Source organism: Hyperoodon ampullatus (genome assembly GCF_949752795.1).
Source record: "Hyperoodon ampullatus genome assembly, chromosome: 8".
Lineage (NCBI taxonomy): Eukaryota > Metazoa > Chordata > Mammalia > Artiodactyla > Ziphiidae > Hyperoodon > Hyperoodon ampullatus.
In genome coordinates this window covers 25,410,995-25,430,230 of record NC_136921.1, presented here as the reverse complement: position 1 = coordinate 25,430,230, position 19,236 = coordinate 25,410,995, and the positions used below count along the sequence as shown (strand labels likewise).

The following is a 19,236-nucleotide window of genomic DNA, read 5'->3' as shown; positions in this document are numbered from 1 at the left end:
AACTTTGGGCTTTGAAACTTGAGCTCTTATACTTAGTGTAAAGTGCTAGAATATACCTCTAAAATGATAGCTAACATTTTGTGATGAGGCAGGAACTGAAGAATGGACTGGTTTAGAATCAGGCAGAACTGACTTGTGGTCTAGATTTGTGACTTTGGGCGAATAATCTCACCAATCTGAGTTCCCTTTTCCTTATATGCATAACAGGGATAGTAGGTTCTTATACAGTGTTAATGTGAGGATTACCTGTGACAACATAGGAAAGGCATCTAGCATAATTTCAGTGACCTTGTCTTCCTCTTAAAATCCATATATCCTAATAAACTAACACACACACACACACACACACCATTTTAAAAACATCTTTTCAAAGTGCTTATTAAGTGCCTTCTAGAATATCTAATCTTCAACCAGCTCAACAGATACATTAATGCACATACATTTTAGAACTCATATCACATTCACTGCATGCCAGTTAACCATCAGGAAAGAGTTTATTAGATGAAAATAAGTCTGTTGTAAAAGATTTCCTTGTAATTACTTCACTGCCATTATCCTGGCCACACGTTTATGGAGCTTTTCAAATTAATATGCTTAGATTACTGAGCAAGTAATCAAGCAGTGGGATTCTATGAGGAACTCAATTACTAAAGAAAATGATCACTCAAGCATTTGAGAAGTCAGGGCTACATCTAATTTTGAATAGTGGATCATTATTGACATTATGGAAGCATTCAGTACAAACACTTGGACATGTAGCACTAGAAAGGGTATCACTTTCTATACATGTGGTAAACTGAACAAGCTGCTTGCTAACATCTCTGTTAAATGTTATTCTGCCTTGCTGAAAAAAAATATCAACCTTGAAATCAGTACTTAAAAAAAAATAGGGAGCTGATTGCTTGATTGAATAAAAATTGGATTGTTAACTCACATTTAAAATAAACAATTTTAATTTTTCTACTTGAGATAGAGTAATCTTTTATAGCCTAGAAATATTTATCCAATGAACACAAGTGTAAGAATTGCTTTCTACATATTTCCATATTAGAAACTACTTAAATACTTTCATTATTGCATTTTAATCATTCCACCACCAAAAGGCCCTCTTTTGACTAAATGATTATATATAGATCCATGTGCTGTGTTTTTACTCATTTAATAATTTTAATCATACTTTTATTTTCTCCAAATTAGGCATCATCCAGATGCTTTTGATGAAAATTATTTTTCTAATTCTGATTTTTATCTAAGAGTTAAAGCAAAGACTATTTTAAGAACTTTGCTATACTGTCTTTTAAAAAGCATCTGAATGAGGAAAGGTAGTGTAGGAAATGGGTTGAGACTGTTATGTTTATTGTTCTTTCTCTGCTCTCTACCAAGGCAAGCAGTAAAGAAAAATCATTCAATAATGAGTGATAATTCCTAATAAACCTAGTAGTCATCAGCTGTGTGGCCTTGGGGAACTCACTTCACCACTCAAAGAGTAATAGTATAGCATGATAATGATGATGATGGTGATGATGATGATGATATTGATGATGCTAATAATGATAATGTAGGCAATGCTAGCCTACCAGAAACATCATTAGTATAAAATAAGGCAGTTTTTATAAGGTAAAAGTGTTGTGAGAGATTATCATGATTATTCTGAGCATCTTTTTTTTGGAGCATTAATTTTTTTTTTTTTTTTTTTTTTTTTTTTTTTTTGCGGTACATGGGCCTCTCACTGCCGTGGCCTCTCCCATTGCGGAGCACAGGCTCCGGACGTGCAGGCTCAGCGGCCATGGATCATGGGCCCATCCACTCCGCGGCATGTGGGATCTTCCCGGACTGGGGCACGAACCCATGTCCCTTGCATCGGCAGGCGGACTCTCAACCACTGTGCCACCAGGGAAGCCCAGAGCATTAATTAATTTTTAGTCATGTACCACATAGAAAATATACTGAAAGATTTTCTCCCTTTCCCCAGCAAAACGAATATATGCACAGATTTTTTAAATGTCAGTAAAATTTCAGGAAACCATTGCCTTTCTTAGGCCTATTCATTGACTACCCTGTTTAGGGTCCCCATTGTGGTAGAAGTCCTTGGTTGCCTGGTCAGGAGTCAACCCCTCACATACCTCACACCTGACTTCTACCTTCATCACAAAATTCTGAAATGTTCAAGTATGTATTAACCCATATGAATCTCCAGAATGACCTAAGCCTAAAAGCGTATGACACTCCTCAGTGAATTAGTGAATTGTTACATTTTTCCCTCTCCTGTTGGACATGAAAAAGAAGTATGTTTCCATAGTTGCTTTTGGCAGCTGTCTCATGAGGACAAGGGTAACCAGACCTAAGATGAAGCCAGCACTGTGAATGGCATATAATACTGTTAAGCCTGTGGAAAAATAACCTGCTGTACTCTGAACTTCCTGTTATAGCAAATAATAAACTTTACTTACACATCACTGAAGTCTCAGTTCAGATATCATTTGCTTGGTGATGATGTCTCAGACTAAACCAAGCATGACTAGTCCATCAGGCCCTCATTCTCAAAACATCTAATGTACATAGAGCTTTATCATTTAACTCAATCATAGTGATTAACATCAGTATGATAAGAAAAACCTGAACAGCTTAAGGGCAGAGAATTTTTTTTCCTTTGTTTGATTCATTATATTATTGCATTCACGGAACTGTCTCTGCCACATAATAGGCACTGTACTTTTTTTTTGTGAATTAATGAACACCAGAATACAGTTTTAAAAGACATGAATGGAAAAAAAGTAGGTGGATCCTGCTTACATTTTTCTGAATCCTATAACTAGAATTTTAGTACAAACTCTATTTCCTTGCTATGAGAAGATAAGTATAGAATTCTTCATAAAAGAGCAATAGCAAATAATGTTTATATCAGGTTTTCTGAGGTAATATTAGTTATTTGCATGTGATGGGATGAGGAGTATTGTATTCATTTTTACAAAATTCTGGAAGATGATCTTTGACAACTTGAGGAGGTGTCCAATCTTTAACATTCAGTCATGGCTCAGAAATTCTTTTTCCCTCTGAAATTCTGGTATAACATTCATCCAGAAAAGTATGCAAATAATAATTGTACAACTTAATGAATAAACACAGAGTGACCACACCTATGTAACCACTACCAATCTAAAAAGCAAAATTGTACTAGCACACCAAAAGCCCATCTTAGGCCCCAATCTTTAGAATAATGTAATAATAACATCTGCAGCACTTAGACCAATTTAGTTCCAAAATTACTGAAAGTAAATAATGAATGATTCATGAATAGCTATTCCATGTTAAAAACTTTATTCACTTTGGAAGGAGACATGTTAATCATTCTTAATGTACTTTCTCCTGTTTAATCCCTTCGAGCCCTTAACCTGTAGTGATTCTTGGTAAAGTAAATGAATCTAAAGATAGTTCATAAAAAGAGATTTGTAGATTTTACATCTGGAAAACAATCTTATATGGACTATATTTAAAATTTGTCGCTGATCTATTTGTCTTGCTCATTCTTATAGTTGATGAATTCTCTCTCTGAAAGGTGAAGGAAAAAAAAAAAAACCTTTCCTTTTAGAAGGATAAAACTGATGGAAATGAGAAACCTAACAATAAAAAAAAAGATTAAGTCATTCAGAAATTGGTTAATTCATTGCCTGACAATTATAACAGAAATGCTTTAAATCTGAAAGCCATCAATCCCTGACTCTGTTTTTCTCTTCAACTTAATTAGAAGAAAATAAAACACAAATGTATTCTTGTTTAGCTGGAACTTTGGGGAAATATGTAGGAAGTTATAGGCAATAAAGTACCAGCTGCTTCTTTGTTGCTAAGTTTATCAGAGAGTTAGCAGCAAATGTGTTTTTATAATTTATCATTCCTGTGTATTAAAGTTCTATGACTAGCTGCTTAGGAGAGGTAGTAAGCAAAAGCCATGTTACCAAAACTGAGTTAAAATGCAGCACAGAGATAAAAGTGTGAAACAAAGTATCATCAGTAACTAAAAGCACACATTTCTTTGGGAGACAGATATTGACAAATATTTATAAGAACTATTTTCCAAATAAAATTGTCCATGATCTCATCAGCCTAATTATCTGGCAATAATGACATGCCAGATGAAGAGTTCTGGCTGTATATCTTACACAAGGTGATAAATAAGAGTCTCTGATAGACTTTTGAAGAGAATAGAACAACTGAAAGCTTTTAAATGTTAGTATCTTACTGGCTTTACCTACGATAATATAATCCAGGGACTATGGACCCCAAATTAGGATGTTTTTAGTATCCAAAATAGTTGCTTGTATGAATTTTATGACAAATACTGATGAAGAAATATGTCCATAAAATATTTCAAATCAAAAAGCAAAAGTTTATATGTAAACTACATATACATAGTATGTATACTATGAGTCTTACTTTTAAATCATATTTATCATCTTGCATTGGTATTAAGATCACTGTTATCTTTATCTGACAAATCATTCTGAAATATAATACATTTTAAAGCTAAAGGAGGGTTCTAAAGTCCTTTGTCTTCAAGCATACACAAGTTTTATAACACACATCAAAAATATGCTCATTGGATATAATAATTTAAATGTTTTCTTTCTCCTGACCAAATATTTGGTGAATTGTTTACAATGATTAAGTGATTAGGCTCCTTAACTTAAAAAAAAAAAAAAAGTACTTCCATATGTTGTCACAAAAACTCTTTAAAACATTCTTGTCACTAAAGGAGACAGAATGTCTGAGATTACACTGACTTTTTTTATTTTGGGATCTCCGGAGTAATGATGTTTTACATGACCAAAGACATCTCCAGAGCCTCTATAGCCATCTGATCTTTGATTTTTACCCCTTCCCAAAGTTGGCTGCAGACATCCTCAAGACACAGATGCATCTGTTCTTTCATCCGTTCTTTTAGTTAGTGTTTATTAAGAAACCACCATGTTTAAGATTGACATTTGCAATCCAAAATAATTAGTGTGTGTGTGTGTGTGCATGTGCATGTGCGTGTGTGTGTGTTGGGATATGTTTGGCTGAGAAGACAGAAAAATTCACAGGTTTTAAGACTCCAAAGAGAGAAATGAAGGAATTCTAATAGCTATGACTCAAACAAGTTCCTAGTAAGTCCCATGCTAAATAAAACAACTATTCATTGGGTGTTAATAGCTTTGGTACTTTCTAGTAGAAAAGCAGAAATTAAGTAATTTGCCCATGGGTACACAGTTTCTTATTTATGAACAATAATGCCACCTGATTCATGGAGTTTGGGAGAAAATTAAATGAGTTAATACATGTAAAGTATAGTACCAGCTAAATTGTAAAGTACTCATTAAATAACAGCTACTATTATTGTTATTACCATGCTGGGTACTATTCTAAGTACTTTAAGTACATTATTTAATTTGATCTTCACAACAGCCTCATGTGGTAGATAACATCCTTCCCTTTTTATAATTTGTAAACTATGAATTAGAAAAGTTAAGTAACTTGTCCAATGACACACAACTAATATGTGTTGAAAATACAATTTGAACTGAGACAATCCAAGGTTCATGCTCTTAAAAACTATGTTACGGATTCAGAAACTAAAGAGACTCTTGGAGAATAAAGCAGAGTCTAACAGGAAAATAACTCAGACCCAGTATTCAAGGAAGCTCCAGATTCACACGTTTTGCTTGATCTTCTGGACTTGAACTCCCTGGGAGTCCAAAACCAGATCAAAGACACATCATCAGTTCTACAGAGGCAGAAAAAAGTAAAACTTAAGTGGCTTTGGGGGTAGGAAGAGGGACTGTCTGCAGTTGGGCACAAGGGACCTATTTAGGGAAAATATTCTAAAATTCCTCTGTAAGGCTTTTTTGGGGGGTGGGTGGGAGGGAATGTTCTAAAATTGGGTTAATTTTAGATGATGTTAATTCCACACAACTCAGTAAATTTACTAAAAATCATTGTATTGTACACTTAAAATGGGTGGTTTTATGGTATGTATATACATTATACCTCAAGAAAGCTATTATTTAAAACAATTTTTTAGCCCAGTGCATCCTGGAGGTTGCCCATGCCAGTGTTTAACCACATGTGTGGTGTGAACTTACGAGAATCATGTTGTGAAGAGATGGGGGCTGCAGTGACTCACGCAATCAGGAATTTCAACCTAGAGAACCGGGCGCAATGGGAAAGCAGCAGGATGAAGCCCTTCCCCGCTCCCAGGCACCCCTCCACCAAGAACCTCCTGCAAGAGCAGATGAGCAGCCATCCAGAAATTAAGGGAGAAATTGCTAGAAAAAACGACAAACTGCTGTCATTACTAAAAGATGTGTATGTCGATTCCAAAGATCCCGTGTCTTCTTTGCAGGTAAAGCAAGATGTAAATTCTCTTCTTAAATATTTCATAACTTTTGAAGTAAAAAATCTTACTCCCTGAAGGCAAGAAAGCAATACAATCAAAATGAAGAGAATCTTGAAATTACTTTTCCTTAATGTACTCTGTGTCCCCGTACCCTGTTTATTTTCTCATTTGTAGCATATTAAATTATATAAATTAAAAAAATAAAATTAAAATAAAATAAATAAAAACTTAAACAAACCAATAAAAGATATAGATATTACGTTTCTGCTCTAATCAACCATGAATCTCCAAGTTGGGCCTAATGAATTGATACTTGTTAACTAAATCTATAATAGTTTTTCACTACTGTGAAATAAATGATCCTAAAAACTAGTGGTGTAAAACAACTTTTTTCATTTTATTAATACCACAATACTGTAGGTGAGAAATTTGAGCAGGGCTCAAATGGGCGTGCCTTTGCTTCTCTAGTCATTGAGGAAACTCAGTGGTACTTTCCTGGTAGATGGGATGGTCTGGTGGGTCCAAGATGGTTTCAATCACATGGCTGGAGTCTGGGGTTGAATGAGTCAAAGAATAAGACTGCCTGCCAACCAGGGGCAACTCATGTGGCCTTTCCATTTAGCTTAGCATGTCACAAGATAATGGCCTCAAAATAGTCAAACTTCTAACATGGTGGCTCAAAGCTCTTAGTGAACACAGTGGAAGCTGCATCAGTTTTATGACCCAGCCTTGGAAGTCATACACTAATACTTGTGGGTATTCTGTCAGGCAAAGCAGTCACAGCCTTCCTAGATTCAAGAGGAGGGGAAATAGAATTCACTTCTTGTTGGTGAAGAATAAGGTCACATTGTAGAGGAACATGTGAGACTGGAGATATTGATATGGTCATTATTTAAAAATACAGTCCATTGTCACAATAGTTTACAACAATAATCACCATTAATAGAGGGTTCAGAAAAGTCTGTTAATTCTTCAAAACTTCAAACGTCTGAAACTTTGAGGATATCACACATTATGATATGTAAAATAGAAGGAACTTGGAGGTTTCATGGTGATATTCCCAAATACCTCAAGAAATTCACACGAGAAACTTGCTTCCTGGAAAAATCCTGAGTTTCAGGCATGATTATACACTTAATTTCCCTTGTGCTTCCTTATGAAAACAATTCATTTACATAAAAAATTAGTTTAATTTCCTTTTAGTTTGAGATTCTAATACAGTAGCTGAATACAGCTGTAAACTGTCTCCTTATAAAATATTTAATTCTGACTATGGCCATTTTTATTCATGCATTTCCTAGATGGAATATGACATTTGATGACTTTTGCCCAAAATAACCAATTTTAAAATTACAGTCACAAATGCATTACATTTATCCTATGTTTTAGTAAACATTTTAGAGCATATGACAGAAACATATTATATTAAAAACTGGTTTAATTTAAAACCCCTTCAGTTTCCTATACATCAACCTCTGAAGTTCCAACCCAGAAACTTTTCAAAAAAGTGAGTTAGGTGAAGGAAGTGAAGAGAAAGGGAGGAAAAAATAAACCAAAACCAAACAATTAAACAAAGGGCAGAAAAAGTAGTTTTAATCTCTGGTTTGGCCACTAACAACCATTATGTGACCTTCCACAAGTCACTTAAGGCCTGCTGGGTTCAGTCCTCATATGCCAATGAGGGGCTGGACTGAATCTATGTGTTTTTGTTGTTGTTGTTGCTTTTGCTGATGGAGGTGTGACTTAAACAATAAAAAGCACTTCCAGAAAAAAATACATTAAAGCTAAACATACATGATTGGAGTTATTCAGGTTGAAAAGTGTGTGAGGTCATCTGGAGATCAACCCACTCAACCTCCCCTAATCACCAGCTCCTCTGCCGCTAACCCCTATACCAGCTACATTTTTTTTTAATAACTACCATGGAATCCTATCTCTAAAACATAAAATTTGAAAGTCACAGGATTAGATGGTCTCTAAATGATCCTCCTTGAAGAGCAAATACTCTTAGGAGCTAGAAGAGTAACTACTGGGTAAATTTTTATATAACAAATGTGATTACCCTAATGGGTAGGACCATGGATATACATGTGTATTCATAAATATGCCCTTAACAATAAATGAGTCTATGCATTTGATTTTCCATGTGAATATATCATTTTAGATATATAATAAAAGCAACTACTATCTAAGAGATAGTATCTATCTATCATTAGGTAGTGAGAGAGTACCTAATGAAGTATTAAGTTATCTACCATCTCAAAGCAATCTTAAACACAGTTACCAGTTTCCTTTTTTCACATGAGGAAACATAAGCTTGGGAAGGTTTAGCAACTCACATGGGGTCAACAGCTAGAAAGGGGTAGACACAATATTTGAATGTGGAATGATCTTAAGCCAGAGTATATGTTTGTTTGTTTTTTCCCCATTGTATCAGTAGGTTTCCTGTCTCTGTGAGTGGTTGCTCCAAGGAGCAAGCGGTTTGGGGCTTTCTCCTGAAGACTGGGTTGGGGCTTAGTCCCTGACACTGAGCTGGGATGGTGTCAAAACTGAGGATCAAGTGCCCCATATTCCAAGGAAATGATGCAGTGGATAGTGCTTGGAGAAAGGAGGAATGGAAAGGTAGTTAGGCTTCAAGTTTCCATCTTGCCTCTCTCTCTCTTCCTTTTTTCCTCCTGATTTTGATGAAAACCCCTATGATTAGAAAATAAATGTAGGGGGAATGATGTACGTATTTATACCTAACCACATAAGCTGCCTCTGGTTATGAGCCATCTATAGCTATAACTAATGGTAGACATACGCACAGGAATGTGTGTGTAGGTGTGTGTATTCTTCTCTACCTAGTAGAGAAAGAGTAAGAATCTTTGTACCCCTAGTTTTGCAGGATCCTATATGTGTCTGCTTGTATGTTTTTGCTAATGATCTAGGCTTTCCATCCCTTTAACCTATGAGACTATTTAAAACTAGAAATGACCTTGTATAGCAACTGGTTCAACTTTTCATTGACTCAACCACAGTCACACAACTAGTTCGTATGTGGGCTGAACCTAGAATTTCTCAACGCTGACATCCTCCAGTTAAGGGAATCTTGCAAACCAAGGCTGTACACACACTAACATGAACATGCTATAGGACAAACTATTAAAGTAAGAAAGCAACTTAGAGAAAACCTATTCCTACTCCTTTATTTTTTAGATTACAAAAGTGTTACCCAGAGAGATGGAAAAATTGTAATATTTTAAAGTAAATAACAGATCCCAATCTAGAGTTTCTATCCATTATATATTGTGGTTAGAGATAATTTTATTAAACTAAATCAAAGTAGTGTGTACCACTGGTGAGATCTTAACCCTCTCTGATAAATATACATTTTCGAAAACAATTCTCCTTTTATTATTTATAAACTTTCTCGAAGACAGGAATTAATGTTTCGTGTGTTTTTTGCCATTTTTACATAGTGACTTATGTACAGTTAGTGCTAAAGAAGCATTTATTTGACTAATAACAGTCTTAAACTTAATGACAAACACCAGTGCAATACTTAAGCACAAATGAGTCTACATTGTGTTAAAGAACAGCTCCAGAAGACCCACCCGATCATGCATCCTACTGCCTCAGGTCACCCATATATAAATTAATTTTAAACTACCTAAGACATTTTCAAGACAAATTAACTAATAAATGTAAGCATAAATTTGTTTCTTTAGAAGAGACTATTTAAATTGTTCTGAAAATATGCCTCTATAAGCCTGAAGGCAAAAATCATGCCACCACTCTGTCTTTGCTCTTTCAAACCAAATACAGCTTATTCTAAATTTATCTTATCTGTCTTATTTTTTAACTCTATAATTAGTTACTATCATTAATGCCTTCATTATTATTTTATTATTCTTAGACCCTTTCTAAGATTTCTGGCATTATTCCTGTGATCAACACAGAGAAAGATGAAAAGAGTTCAATTTTTCTCTGGGTTGGAATATAAATGGTCTCCTCAGTTCCAAAGATTGGTGATATTTTTGATCTTGACACTAAGGGGAACAATTTAAAGTTAAAAAATGGGTGAATAAAAAGAATTTCTATTTGGGTTTCTTTGTGATAAGGTCCAAAAGGCAATTTGAATTCTCCCTGCGAGAAATCTCTGGATATATGTAAACCATTGAAAGGCAGGTGGTGATTTTTTTTTTTCCTTCTCAGGGATTCTACAACTAAAGAAGAGGAGGACATAAGTCTAGAAAGAAATGGATATAGAATAGGATACTGATAAGCATGAGATCATGACTCCAGTTTCCTTAGATAAAGAAATTCTAACAATCCCTAGAGATGATTCCTGTTAGGTGATTAAAATACAGACTACACATGTGTATACTTACACACACACTTAAATTTAGTACATCATAGTAAAGTATACTCAAAGTTTGCTCATTCATTCAACAAATAATTTAGTGCTTACCATACACCAGGCTATAACCTGGGAAAATCTGATTAAAATGTGTTCTAATTGCTAGATTTTGGAGTACCAGTAGACGATCTTATTCATTTCTTATTCAATCTGAAATTTCTGAATCTGGGTGGCCATAACAAAATCTTCAGTAATAGTTCCAACATTTGTCCATACCATAACATAATCTGGGTAGCTTTAAAAAAATATATTGCTTCTGAGGCCCACCCATACATCTATTTAGTCAGAACTCCAGTTTCAGGGGATGGCAAAGGGGTGGTTGTTTTTGCTGTTGTTTTTAACCCCTTCAGTCATTTAATGTAGTTTGTTTGTGGACCAGAGCTTTGGAACCACTGGTCCTGGGTTCATCATCTTTATTCCTAACAAGAAACTATCCTTGACTAAGTCAGTTAAGGGGCATATTACATAAACCCATTACAATAACTGCTCCAAAGGGACTATTCCTACTCAGATAGTGGTACTGCCATGTCTATTAAAATTACAAGCACACTAGATTGGAGGCTTATTTCAGGGGAGATGCTTCCTTCTTATTTATTATTTTTTAAATTATTTATTTTTTTTTTTGAAGTAAAACTGACATATTTTCAGATGCACAACATAGTAATCTGATATATTTATACATTATGAAATGATCACTACGATAAGTCTAGTTACCATCTGTCACCAAGGTTATTACAATAATATTTACTATATTCCCTATGCTGTACATTACATCCCCGTGACTTGTTTTATAACTAGAAGTTTGTACTTCTTAATCCCCTTCCCTTATTTTGCCCATCCCCCCAACCCATAACCACTGGTTTGTTCTCCTTAAATAGCTTAATATTATACTCACTTAAAATTATACCTTCTTCCATCCATAACCTTTTAAAAACCTCAAAATATGGGTACCTGAAGAACTGCACATGTATGAAAAGATTCGTGGATGATTTAACTTTTCCAAATTCTCTCAATAAATTTATGATAAAGTTAGCTAGAATCCAATTCTATTTATTATTTACCACTCTTAATTCTCTCTTTCTCTCTCTTTGCCTCATATTTTGCTCTATCTACTGAATGACTACTTATCCTTCAATACCCAGGATACTTACTGGAAATTTTTCTTCATACCCAGGGCAGAAGGCATATTTGAAATTTTGCTCACTGACATATCGTCACAGAAAGGACAGAGCCTGGCACAAAGTAGGTGCTCAATAATTATTTGTTGAATAAGTTAATAAATGAATGGACAATAAATAAATAAATCTCATTATTTCTATTCCTATAGCACCAAGGCATTATTAGTTAAAATGAACTTATTGGTCATTTAGCGATGGCTAGTAGTAGTTAATATAAGTATTTTAGCGCTTGTCATTTTGCATTATAATTATTTGTTTCCATGACTGACTCAAGCTATGCCTTGTGTATATGTCTCAGTCTCACTCAATGCATGGCATATGGTACACATTCAATAAACATTACCTGAATGAATGGATAAATAGAACAAGCTATCTCTCAAGATTCATATTTAATTTATTACAAATCTGTTACCAATAAATTTAGATTATTTAAACATGATTCAAATACAGAAATTTAAGTGACTATTTCAATTCATGACAACATTCTCTATTGGCTGGAAAAACATAAATTCCATGGGGATAATATAAATACATCTGGGGAACATCATTCATTTCAGTGCTCATATTTCATAATCAAGCAAGTAAAAATAGATTACTTTATCAAGGTTTATGTTTGGATAAGTTCGTATGAAATAATATATTAAGGAAAATACTTTGTTTTAATTTAAATTATTGCTTACCAGTTTTACCATTACATGTCTGAATCCTGAAAGAGAGTCATTCAGTAAGGCATAGAATCTAAATATTGTCTATAGTGGTACCGTTGCCTCTGTATCCTTTTTAAAGTATCAGTTACTATCAATGGAGTAGGATTTTATGTCTAAATTGTAAAAGTTCTAAATTGGATAAAGAGGAACTACAATACATATTCAAAAGGATTCAAGGGCTTCCCTGGTGGCGCAGTGGTTAAGAGTCCGCCTGCCGATGCAGGGGACAAGGGTTCGTGCCCCGGTCTGGGAAGATCCCACATGCTGCAGAGCGGCTAGGCCCGTGAGCCATGGCGCTGAGCCTGCGCATCTGGAGCCTGTGCTCCGCAAGGGGAGAGGCCACAACAGTGAGGGGCCCGCGTACCGCAAAAAAAAAAAAAAAAAAAAAAAAAAAAAAGGATTCAAAATAAGACATGGAGTAATTTAAAACCCATATTATATAATAGGTGATTATTTTTCACAATATAAAATTGATAGGTTTTATAAATACAGTTGACCCTTGAACAACATGGGTTTGAATTAAATGGGCCACTTATACACAGATTTGTTCTTAATAGTATATACTACGGTACTACACCATCTACACTTCGTTGAATTTGTGAATGTGGAACCATGTATATGGAGGAAGTGTAAATACAGAGGGCCAACTCTAAATTATACTCTGATTTTTGACTCTGATACCCCATCCTCCTCAATGTTCAAGGGTCAGTGTAATACATTTTGGAACAGATTACAATTACTAATTTTACTTACGCAAGTAATATGTGGGTTAAACACAAATGGAGGCATAAGTACATCAGTGAAACGTACTTTTCTAATCCATAATAATCATCTTGATATGTTATGACAGGTGGATTTGAAGTTTTCTGATTCATCACTGTAAAAATAATTTATAAAATATAAAAAATAGTAAAATTGTTAAAAATCAGCAAAATCATCGACATACACAAAGATGCCTATTGTTTGGAATTTATTGGTCAACTTTAGATACCATATGTGTTGACTGCTACACTTGAAGGAAAAAAGCATTATGCCTACAATTCAAAAAAAGTCTGAAGTCTGGAATATCTGGAGCAAAGAAAATGTGTTATAAAACTTCCAATACAATATGGAATCAGGAAGCTAATGGTTTATAATTTGAAAAAGAAAATGAAGGTATTTTTTGGCATCTGTTATCAAGTTCCTCAAGAAGAGTGAAGGAGAAATAAATGAAGGAAAGAAAAATCTTTTTACGATACCCAGGATAAGATGAATTCTGGTTTGATTTCATCAATAGCAGTCATAAGGAATACCATTTAATTGATTAATATGGGATAAACATTCAAAGATTACTTAAAGTTGCACAGGAGGCAAAGTAATTAGAGCCTTCAGACTTTTGTGCATTAGGATTAATCATGGCACACGTGAGCCAGAGATTTGAAACACGAAGAATGGTAACAACATGAGATGCAATGGTGGAAAGGAGAGCAAACGTTCTGAAAACCCCCAGATTGAGTAAAATTAAACGGATGTCCTTTCCTTAAGTCTACTCATAGCTTTTAATATGCAAAGCCTAACATACAAAATGTTCTAACTTACTCCATAAACATTTTTTCAATGAAAAGTGAGTAAAGCATGCAGTGTTTCTCAAACAGAATGCTCAGAAGAATCCCTTCATAAGCAGGCATTTGGGAAGCTGCCAAAGCATAGGGAAGCACTAATGTTCTAGAGAATGCTCTTTGGGAAATGCTGTTCTAAACTGCTGAAATAATGGACATAATTTTGAAAAAAAAAAAACGTTTATAGTAAATCCATGTTTTTCGATGTTTTGCTTAGTTTGTGTTCACTGTGATTTTGGTGTATCTGTGACCTCTTTTCCAACAGTTTCCCTTTAATTGAGGACTTGACTAGCTAATTTACAATATTTATATAATATTTCTGCCTTCTTTTCATTTAGATATCAGGAGGCTATTATAGATGGAAGACAAACTTATAAATGTACCATTTCCCTTCAGAGTTAATAGAATCTATCTTCTTGATTTTTTATTTCACCTTTTCTTTTGTGAGTTATATATTTTTCTTCCAAAATAAAACTCTGCTAAAGATCTCTTGAAAGCTCATAGATACAAAATGCACTTTCAACCAATATTGGTTTGAAGACACTTGATGTCAATGATGCAATTTTGCTTACTATCTTAAAAAGTCATTTATGACACAGACATATATTTCTTTTTTACTTTGATAGCCAAAAATCACAGACAAAATTTCAGTCTACTGTGAGGGCACCACACTGACCTATCTGAACTGCCAGTGAGATGTTTTTGCTTTTGTTAAAGACGTTCTTTCCAGTATTCTGAATCATAGCAGGACTGGAATAAAATGCTATTATTTGAATAATAACTTTTTAGTAAACTCATTCTAACTTTCCATGTTCCACTGAGGTTAGGCTTCACAAATATAAGCAAAATTTTCTTCAGGTCAGACACTTCTCCTTGGAGAGCGGTGCATCTCAAACTTTAAGACACCTATGAATGACCTGAGGATCTTATTAAAATACAGATTCTGATTAAGTTGGTCTGAGGTGAGGCTTGTTATTCCGCATTTCTTATAAGTCAATACTGCTGGTTGTGGACCACGTTTTGAGCGGCAAGGTTAAAGTACATGAAGTGTCACTGTTGACTTGGAAACAAATTCCCCCAGTTTCTATGGAATGTACTGCCTAACATCCAGCATATCACAACTTAAACATTGTAAGAATATTTATTCTCTTTTCCCCAAATACATTTGTATAAAGATTTATATTTTAAGAGTCAGACCTGGTCCAATGCTCTCAGAAAAACTACAAATAGCTTGGGTTACTCTCTTTTCCATTTGGGTTGTCATTTTCCCCCAAGGCATTCTTACCTTTACATCATTTACAAAAGAAAACACTTATACAATAGGATATGGCAAACCAATAAACTCTGCTCTTGGTCTATCATAACCTTTCTATTATATTCAGGACATGATGACCCATTTTACAAAATATAATGCAAATATTGTTAAAATCACCCAGGACTAAAGAGGACAGCTTTCATATTCTACTAAGTGTGTGTGTATATTTGTGACTTATATTCAACCAATCCACCTTCACAAAACTGTAGATGTCACCTGTTTTTTCAAACTGTTGGCTCCTCTCTCAACTCTATTACAATGTTTTAGTGTGACTCGGTGTCACCAGGAAGATTATTTAAAATGCTAATTCCATGCCTACCCCAGGAGAGTCTCATTCCATATGTCTGGAGTGAGGCCTGAGAATCCACATTTTAGCAAATACCTCTTGCATTTCTAGTGTAATCCAAAAGTTTGAGGAATACTGCCCTAGGAGCAATCCTGACCAAAGTTCCAACATCAATCCACCCTTGCTACTAAAGGCCTGATATTGTTCATTATTGAAATTTTACACTGTTCCAAAGGCTCTGTTTTCAAATATACTCCTGATCCACAATTAGTCCATTTGTCACTGTTTTGATAATATCCCTGGTTTCACCATTCCTTCTTGGACTTAAGGACCTTAACTCATATGTCTTCTCTAAGGACTACAGTTTATCTTCCAGACCAGACACTTTTGAGAGAAATAGGGAGCACAATTAATAATTATGCTGGGATAATTGGAATAAACTGGAACCATCCTGAGCAGACTACATCATACTGATCTTGAATCCTAAATCAGGGAACTCTTTACGTAATACTTTTCTACACATACCCACACAACTCATTGACAGGTATAAACTCAAGCAACTGGGCTTCTGTTTAGGCATTGTATCAACACTGACTCATGTCCCTCTCCTCTAAGTATTGATTTATCTAGTTAATCATGGAAGGACATTCAGAAAAATAACCCTTTTCAATTTTAACAGGATCAAAGTATAATAAAATGGATGTTCCATGTTCACATGGAGAAACTGAGGACAATTCATGCAATGTAACGAGATTAATTATATAGAAAATTAAGGAAAACAGACATACATTCTAAAGCTTACTTCAGCCTTCTGCCTATTATATTAAATTGGAATTTTTAAAGACAATTAAGATGGAAATACTACTTTCAAAAATGTTTCTATTGTATTAGATTAAAAGAAAGCCATAAACTAAGTTGAAAGTTTTAAAATGTAGTGTAGTATTAGTAAATCATATACTCCAGGCTAACCTTACAGGTATGTGTTATTTTTATAAATTAACTAGAACTGGTTTAATGCTAGGGTCAGGTTCAAGTGGTGTACACCAGCAGTCAGATTACAACTTGATGCAAATTTTTTTCTCATTAAAAAAGTCACACACTGCTCCACTTCATTTGCAAGATAATTATACATGTGGCCAAGGTCAGAAGATTTTCCTTCTATTGTTTTCACTGAAGGAATTCAGTTTTTTTTTTTTAAATGCAGCTAAACTGTGGGAAAGATTTCCTAATTTATTTTCATTTGAGGAAATAGCAAACTTCTAAAAAACTCAGAGGTTTTGTGCTCATTTTTGATGATTTTTGTTCTAAAAAAATCATATAAAAATCTGCTCGTTTTAGATTTTGAGAGAGGATATACTGTACTATAATTCTATAGTAAAAAATAGAATTTTTCTCAGTGTAAAAGACTCTCATTCTATAATTCCCAGATAAAAAGAGAAAATTATTAGTGCCAAATAGCTAAAATTCCCATAACTTAATGGTGATATGAATCTTAAAAAGTGTGTTTACATTGTGCTCAAACACACAAAATATGATAAATGAGTTCCTACTAGAATTGAGAGAAATATGGTACTTTTATTTATTTATTTATTTATAGCTCTTGAGTATAATTGCTTCACAATACTGTGTTAGTTTCTGATGTACACCCAAATGAATCAGTCATATGCATACATATGTCCCCATATCCCCTCCCTCTTGAGCCTCCTTCCCATCCTCCCTATCCCACCCCTCTAGGTCATCTCAAAGCACAAAGCCGATCTCCCTGTGCTATGCTGCTGCTTCCCATCGGCCAACTATTTTACATTCGGTAGTGTATGTCAATGTTACTGTCATTTCGCCCCAGCTTTGCCCTCCCATCTCCTGTCATCAAGTCCATTCTCTATGTCTACATCTTTATTCCTGCCCTGCAACTAGGTTCATAATCCATATATATGTGTTAGCATATGGTATTTGTTTTTCTCTTTCTGACTTACTTCACTCTAAGTGATGGACTTAGAGATAACAGACTCTAAGACCATCCACCCACCTCACTACAAATAACTCAATTTTGGGGCTCCCCTGGTGGCGCAGTGCTTGAGAGTCCGCCTGCCGATGCAGGGGATACGGGTTCGTGCCCCGGTCTGGGAGGATCCCACATGCCGCGGAGCGGCTGGGCCCGTGAGCCATGGCTGCTGAGCCTGTGCGTCCGGAGCCTGTGCTCCGCAATGGGAGAGGCCACAACAGTGAGAGGCCCGCGTACCGCGAAAAAAAAAAAAAAAACAAAAAAAAACTCAATTTTGTTTCTTTTTATGGCTGAGTAATATTCCATTGGTGCTTTCAGATCACTGAGATGTATCACCAATTTTAGGTTCTTGATTCAAATTTATATTCTAATATTCTCTGGCCTCAAGATATTTTCAGTCACTTCCTTTTTCTATAGTTTAATACAATTATTTTAATATACTTTTTTTGTCTATTATGTGCTACTAGAATTTTTCTAGGTGAACATTTATCTTACATACTTTATCTCAGTTAAGATTCTCAGATAATCGCAGTTGATTTAACTTACAAGATTTATCAAGGTCTTAAAAATATAGAGAGAGCTCTTTGCTTCATTTAGGAGCAAATCACTTCCTCACTACTATGTTTCCAAATGTGTTACTTAATGAAGTATTTAATTTCATTATGAATCTTTAAAAATTGTTTTTCCCAGAAATAACAAGCAGTTGATGAGAAATATGAAACAGAAACATTTGGATTTTTTAAATAAAGTAAAAGCTGATATTTGCTACAGAACTCGGAAATGAGAATGCAAAAATATTTAATATTATACAAAAATAGAAAATTACTATAGCAGGTATTTTTTTGTTGTCTAGTATTGTTTAAGAAGAGAAACTGACTTTAAACAAGATTCTTTTAGCCATCTAAAATTGTTAGAAAGTAACAATTTTGAAAGTATTCCAGAAATGTCTTAATTTTTTTGATAAGTTGTATTATTTGAATATATATAACCCATAAGGTATTTTCAAATTTTCAGGTTTTTTGCTGCCCTTTACTTTTCTTACTATTTAAAAAAAGATTAGGTTACAGTTTCACAGTCAAATTTCACTTCCTTTGTTATTCTTCAGCGTATGCTTTCTTCATTGATTCGAATAGCTCTTGGTTGTTCAATAGTAAGAGGCATCTCATATTAAATAGGCCCAGACTACCCCTATTTGATTAAATGACAAAGAAACTCTTTCCACACTTGAATCAGGCTCCTCGGAGCCCCCTTCTCTAGGCCCCAACCTGTCCTTGGCCAGCTTCATCCAGTTTCATCAAGAATCCTGCTGATTCAGTCTAGAAAAGATTCCCTCACCCTTGGTGTCTGATACCCAGGATATCTGATCAAATTCTTCATC

General features: G+C 34.6%; 1 protein-coding gene and 1 pseudogene across 3 annotated transcripts in view; one reads left to right on the top strand and one right to left on the bottom strand.

The window, feature by feature from the left end:
- The window catches only part of ERBB4 (erb-b2 receptor tyrosine kinase 4), a gene marked incomplete at both ends in the record, with an annotated part of 1,160,630 nt that overhangs the window by 938,966 nt on the left and 202,428 nt on the right, over positions 1-19,236 (bottom strand). The gene's annotated exons all lie outside the window — the stretch shown is intronic.
- Positions 6,080-6,473, top strand: LOC307056942 (NADH dehydrogenase [ubiquinone] 1 alpha subcomplex assembly factor 4-like; annotated as a pseudogene). The gene has a single exon. The product of its transcript is annotated as an NADH dehydrogenase [ubiquinone] 1 alpha subcomplex assembly factor 4-like (transcript).